Source organism: Lynx rufus, unplaced genomic scaffold (assembly GCF_022079265.1).
Source record: "Lynx rufus isolate CCGP_SWC_20201006 ecotype Redwood Valley unplaced genomic scaffold, mLynRuf1.p SCAF_6, whole genome shotgun sequence".
Lineage (NCBI taxonomy): Eukaryota > Metazoa > Chordata > Mammalia > Carnivora > Felidae > Lynx > Lynx rufus.
The window spans coordinates 12,541,434-12,548,480 of NW_025814878.1; positions in this window are offsets into that span (position 1 = coordinate 12,541,434).

Here is a 7,047-nt window from a genome sequence, read left to right on the forward strand (position 1 = left end):
TTATCAGGAGAGTACAAATGAAAACTGCCATGATATATTAATGCACATCCGCAGAATGGCCAGACTTTTTTTTTAAAAAAAGACTAATCATACCAAGTGTTGGGGAGGATGTGGAACAACTAGAACTCTCATCAGTGCTAGTGGGAATGTAAAATGGTACAGCTATTTAAACAAAAGTTAAACGTACAATTACCAGACAATCCAGCAATTCCACTCCTAGATGTTTGCCCCAAAGGAATAAATGACATGTCCATCCCAACTCAGTCAGAAGTTCCATAAAGCAAGGTGTACAAGCAACATGGAACTCTTAGGACCTGTCAGGAGTCATGAAGGAGTGTTAGGAAACTGGGCAACTCGCAAGGGAAACGGAAAGACTGGTGAGAGAATGAATTACATATGGGGCAAGGGGGCAAATCCTGGGTACATGGAATGAGGTTTGATGGAAGAGTGTTTTCCAAACATACGTCTTGACTTCCTGCTTCATCTTTAGGTATTATTCCTACCCCCCAAAGTCTAAAAATTCCCCGTAGCACTTCTCTGAGCCCTCTGACTCTGCCAAGAAGAGGAAATTTATGCTGATTTCATGCTTTCATGGCACTACTGTTCTTCATCAAAGCAAAAAAAAAATGTCATAAATTGTAAGACACACCATTATTTTATTTTGTTTTATGCAGCACTAAAAAAAATGTTGCTAATTAAGGTATGGCATACTTCTCTCTTGTCACTTAGAATTCTTATTTTAACTTACCAAATGAGCTCTTCTAGGGTCATTTATGCATAGTAGACCTGTGACTGGTGATCATGATTTTGACCTCTTTAATGTCTTTAGCACTGAAAACTTATTTCAAGACCACCACGGTTTAATTAACATAACATCCTAGTTTCATCTTTTCCCCCGATTGAATCTCACGTTGCAGGAAGTTAGATGGCTTCTGTTCAGAGTCTGCTGGAAGTCCAATGGAAGTCCAATGCTTTAACGCTAAGTCCTACACAACAATTGAATCAGCAATGCCAGCCTCTTGTTGCTTTGACATTTCTTCCATCTTGTCACAGATTGCATTTTTCAAATACAGCTGCAACAGTGTCTCCCAGCCCATACGCTCTTCTAGGATTTTGCTCCCCCATCAAAAGGTAAAGTTAACACCCCTCCCCTTGAATCTGGGCAGTCTTCTGACTTGCTCGTAGCCAACAGAATGCCTCAGAAGTGATGCCACACGACTTCTGAAGCGAGGTTGTGAGGGTGACTCCGATTCTATCTTGCTCACCGGACTATCTCTGAAAGCCTCCAGCTGCCATGTAAACAATCCAACCGCCTCAGGGCCATCAAAACATTTCAGAGGCCGAAGCAGCCCACATAGACACAGGGAGAGGTTCTGAGACCACGTGAAGGAAGATGCCTGACCAGCCTCCAGGTGTTTCCGCCCCCTGCTAGCCCAGCTCTAGTTTCCTTCTGACTACAACTGCCTGCCAGACCTTGAACCAGAACACCCAGGCAAACCCTTTCAGAATTCCTGTCCCACTGAGACCATGAGAGATAATAAAGTGATCGGTGTTGTTTTAAGCCACTTGGTTAGGGGAATGATTTGCTATACAGCAAGAGATGACTAGAATACGTCTATTCCTAGGAATCTGGCAATTTCTCCTGCCCTTAGTTGAATTGCTTGATTTGTGCTCTGCATTCCTTTTTCAGGTAGCTCAGTAACAAAACGTAAGTAGCTGCGTCTACTGGTGGGCATAGTTTACGTAAAGCCACTTGAGCTACTGCCTTACAAAAAAGAATGGACTTGTGGTCATATTGATTTCATTAACATAAATATTTGCGTCACTAACATATATGCCTCCTGACACTATATCCATGCTTCTAGGTGTATGGTTGTTAAATATATATATACGCACAATATACATATTTGCAAAATGATAGGGTACTTTTTTAGAAGATACTTTAAATGGCATATACAAATCACTATCTGTAGTATCCACAATGAACACAACCCAGCTGAAGTGAAGGCAATTTGAATCCCCCTGACCAAGTTCAAGATTGTGCAATCACAACCAAATCATGACAACTGCTTGGTCATAGGTGAAAAAATGTCACTCATTTTAAGATACATCTGAATTTTAAGATGTTGAAATGTGAAATTTTGGAATGAAAATAAATGAAGCATGGCATTCTCTGTTCCTCTTCCATGGCAGGTGACATATATAATCGTTTTGTTTTGTATTCGAAGTATTTTTGTATACCAGTGTTATGGATCAGTCCATTTACCTCCATATCTCTAACAGCTCCAAACTTCATGTCATATATACTGCTTTGCTATAGCGAATCAAATAATCATCCAGAAAGACTCTATTTTAATATCACAGTTTGGGACTTCAAGTCCTCAGATCTGGTTCTGAGCCTTGCTGGACAATTTTTGCTTATTTCTGTCTGGCTGTGAGTTTCACTTCCCACCATGACTCTTACAAATATGTCCCTGTTCTTAATTTCCCAAGCTCATTCCCCACCAACTTGAGAAATGAGAAGTAACATGGCACGGGAGAAAGAACCAAGATTTGGTGGCAAACAGTGTTGAGTTTGCAGACTGTGTGGCCTTTGGTAAGCAACTTAACTTCTCAAATCTCCAGATGGTTTATTATTATTATTATTATTATTATTATATGGGAGTAATATTGTCTTCTTGGAAGGGCTATAGCTAGGGAAAAGTTTTATGTAAGTACCTAATATTAGAGTACCAAACCATAATAACCTTAGTTCTGTCTTTGTTCCATTGTATCACCATCTCCCCCGATTGCCTTTTATTTTGTAGAGAAGAGAAACATCATTTTTTCAATTGCCCTCCACTTCATTAAGAAAAATTACCTATATCTTTACCCCACCTGTCTTCATGGCTCTTATCTCATTGAGAATATCCCTATTCCTTCAGAGAATGTGAACATAAAACATGGTAGTATCTCAGTTTCTTCACAGATAGATAAGGGATAATAAAAGTGGCCACTCACAGGGTTGTTTATTAGGATTTAATCAATTAATGCATCTTAAAACCTTAGGTCATTTCTTGGCACATAGTAAGTGCTATAACAATTAGTCTTGGCATCTTGATTTTCTCATACCTTGCCTCTGGCAGTGAGCATCCAAATGACTTGAGGTGGAGAATCAGAAGGGAGATGATGAGCTAAGCTTGAGTACGTGTATTAGAAAGAACTAGAAATGGTTATCAAAGAGGCTAAAGTGACTTCTCTGTCACAAAGTTATTGCCAGATCTTTCCTTCAGTCGGTTAGCCCGATCATTGTTGTTCTTCCCTAGTCTCTGTCTTGTAAAACCGAATGAAAATTGTGTTTGTAATGAACATTCAATAGATATTTGTTGTTGAACTGAATATAACTCTTGTTTTCAAGTAAGAGTCAATGAAAAATGTAATTTACATACAGAATTTTACTTTAATCAACTTTGACAGGTAAAGTTGATTAAACTTATAGTTTATACTTACACTTTATAAGTTTAAAGTTTACTTATAAACTATAGTATAGTTTATACTTATACTTTATAAGTTTAAAGTTTTTTAAACTTATAGAACCTACTTCATGCACAGCAGGACTTGGCCCATTTTGGCCAGGACTATGTGCATCCATTGGCCTAGGGACACCCAACATCACTTGGTGTTAATTCTAGGGCAAACCATCAACCGTACCTGCTCTAGTGACTATATATTGCTAAAGTTTTTAAGGTACCACCTTCACCTCGAAGGATACAAAATGCAAAGGCTAGATTTTATTTTATTCCAAATAATGAAGAACTTTATAAAAGTTTTTTTAAAAAAGATCTTTCATTATTGAATTTTGCAATTGATTAGCACTGTTTATTCATTTCTCCTATAACTTTAGACTTGACTAACATGGGTTTAAACTCATTGTTACTACCTTGTAGAAGTTATTTCGCCTAACTTTATAATTGCTTTCTTCATATATAAAATATTATTGAGGAGGTAGTTCCGAAGATTACATGAGATAAGGCTGAAGTCAGGTAAAAGGGCACCTTGAGTATAAGAGGTGATTTAACAAAGCCGAATTTCATGGCCAACCTTTCCCATTCCCCCGACCTTTTTTCTCCCCTTAAAGTACATGGGCAGGACTGTAGGGAGAATTTTAGAATGCTGTCAACAGTGCATTTTACCTTCTTCTTTCTGAGCTTTAGAGCATTAGAAGTAAAAAAAAAAAAAAATTGTTGACATTTCTTGGATCTGATTTGAACCCCTTATCTATTTAATCTTTAACAATCCATATATGTGTATAAATACTTCTCTCTTTCTTTTTTGCACATAATTTTCCTCAGGTTACTCACCATTAAAAGATATGCTTTGGATGATATTCTCTGATAATCTAAGAAGGAATATAGAAACCATACCCAAGCCTATATAAACTTGATTAACAAAGCCTTTGAGATTATTATAAAGTACTCTCTAAATTTATATCCTAAGCTCCTGAGGTATCTAAGGCATAATCTACATTTATTTTAAATAAAAACCCTTCTGGGTCTATGTAAGAAAATGAGTACATTTATTAACAAAACACAATCCAAGGCCTCCAAGATGACAGTGGAGGGATAATACCCACACTGTGAAGACCAAAGGCAGTGTAGACAATAGTCCCAAATGTTATCTCCAAAATTCACCAGTGCCTTGACCATCTCTTTTTCTTTCTTTTTTTTTTTTTTGATATATGAAATTTATTGTCAAACTGGTTTCCATACAACACCCAGTGCTCATCCCAAAAGGTGCCCTCCTCAATACCCGTCTGACCATCTCTTTTTCATCACTCTTGCCATCTTTCTGCTGACTCCCAGGGAGTGAAACTCTGCATCTCACTTAAAATGCTAGCCCAGGTGAGGCCAGTAGTACAGTAGTAACTTCCTTCATGCCCTATGGCTCAGTTCAGACTTTTTTCTGGACCTCATTAGCTATAGAATAACAAAAGCCTATACACTAAACACACACACACACACACACACACACACACACACACACACCAGGATAAATGTATGAAATATCTATCTCCTGATGTTGGATGTACCCCCTAGGGACAAAGTTAAGGCTCCCCAATTTCCTGAGTTCTACATCCAAGAGTTCTATATCCAAGAAGTTCTATATCCAAGAATACAAACTCCATCTCCTTCACATAAGGCCCATTTTCTCTGCTCATCAATTCATCTGTGTCTACCTCTTCTTCACTATTGAGACTAGAACCTTTACCTACTGTGTGCCCAGAATAAATTCTGAACACAGTCTATGAGCTCTATCTTCTGGGTCACATTTATTCCCGTTTTCACTTATTCTGCGGCTCAAGGAATTAACTAACTCCATGGTTAATATATTTAAGAGTCATTAATATATACTTATCATATTCATACAGAAGAGTATTCAGCTTTAAAAAATTCAGCTACCGTGACATCCTTCTGTATGCAACAAGAGTAAAAAAAATTGTCCCTAAACAGAGAAAATGTGATTTAAATAAAATGCCTGGAATCCACAGTTAGGCATGCCAATAAACAAAGTGCCAATGGCACCAAAAAGGCACTGACTTTAAGCACTGGTCTTGTCACTATACAGCCTACAGGTGTGGAATAAGTCATGCAACCTCACTAGAAATTAATTTCTTCATATGTAATGTAACAGGTTCGCTACATGACCTCTCTGGACTTCACTCTAAAATTTGATTCTGCCATGTATCTCATTGCTAAATATGTTTTGCTATTTATCCTGTAAAATAAGAGATGATAGTTTTAGAGATAGCAATTGGCTGCTGAGCCAGTAGGTCACATTTATCAATCTCATGCTATACGCTTCACATAGAGTTCAACACTAGTGGGGATTAGCATGTGCCTTAGTTTGGGTTCCCCAGAGAAAGACTCCAAGCGAGGATCTGTGTTCAAGTCATCTGTTAAGGAAGTCCTCCCAGCAGAAATGGGGAAGTGAGTAGGACATGTTGGATAAGGAATGGAAGAAGCCCAGAAAGGAAAAGATCCCAAACCATGCTATGAAGAAAAAATATGCCTCAGGGTTTGTCCAACTCCAGGCAAGGAAACTGGGCTTCACGCTCACGTACTTGGAGGTGGCCTGCCCTGGGGAGGATATAAATCCAAGGCACTTCTGGCCCTCTGAGCAAATAGCAAAGCAGCTCCAGTAGCCTGAGAACAGTCTTCTGAGGAGTGTCGTAGATACAGGCCATTGGATGCAAATGGAGCATGTGCAATGGTGGGGTGGGGGAGGGATGGGGAGGAGGATGGAAATGGAATCCCAATGCTCTTAGCAGAGCACTGACTATGTCCACTGCAGAGTCTATCAGTTAGGATGCTTTCAGTTACATGCAAGAGAAAACCCAATTCCAACGTACCAATCAATAAAAGGAATTTACCCACTTCATTCAGAGGTAGGGTAGCTTTCACATATGGCATATTCTGGGCCCCAGCACCCCTTTCCTGCAGTTTTTCAAGGTCTTGTATCCTCTGGAAGTCAATTTGTTCAGGGACAGTCCATATTAATATTTTTACTTCATATTTTCCCTTTCCCAACCATAAATCAAAAGTCCAGAGCTTTCCTCTAATTGGAACATATTAGGTCAAATGTCCTCTTCTGAATCAATGTCTGTAGCAAGGTATGTGTGTTCCCATGACTGACTAAAGCCAGAATGAGGCCAATCAAGGCTCTTACTCAAAAAGAGAGGAGTAAAATGACTTGCGGAACGAGCAAGAAGATCCACTGCAATTTCTGCTACACTGGCATCCATACATCTTCCTCCCCACATCTAGGTTGCCCAAATCTCCACCCCTAAATGGAAGCACTTGTTCTCAACCAAGCTGTATCTTGGGCCACTTGATAGCCTGTTTCTCCCCTAGAGACTCTGATTCAATTAATCTAGGTGCAACTTGGCCACAGGAAGTTCCTAGTGGTTCTGAGTAGCAACCAAAGTTAAGAACCACCAGTCTAAAGGAAGACAATGAAGTCTCTTCCAGTTACTCGCATCTCCAGGGCAGGATTTCTAGGTAGAGTCCT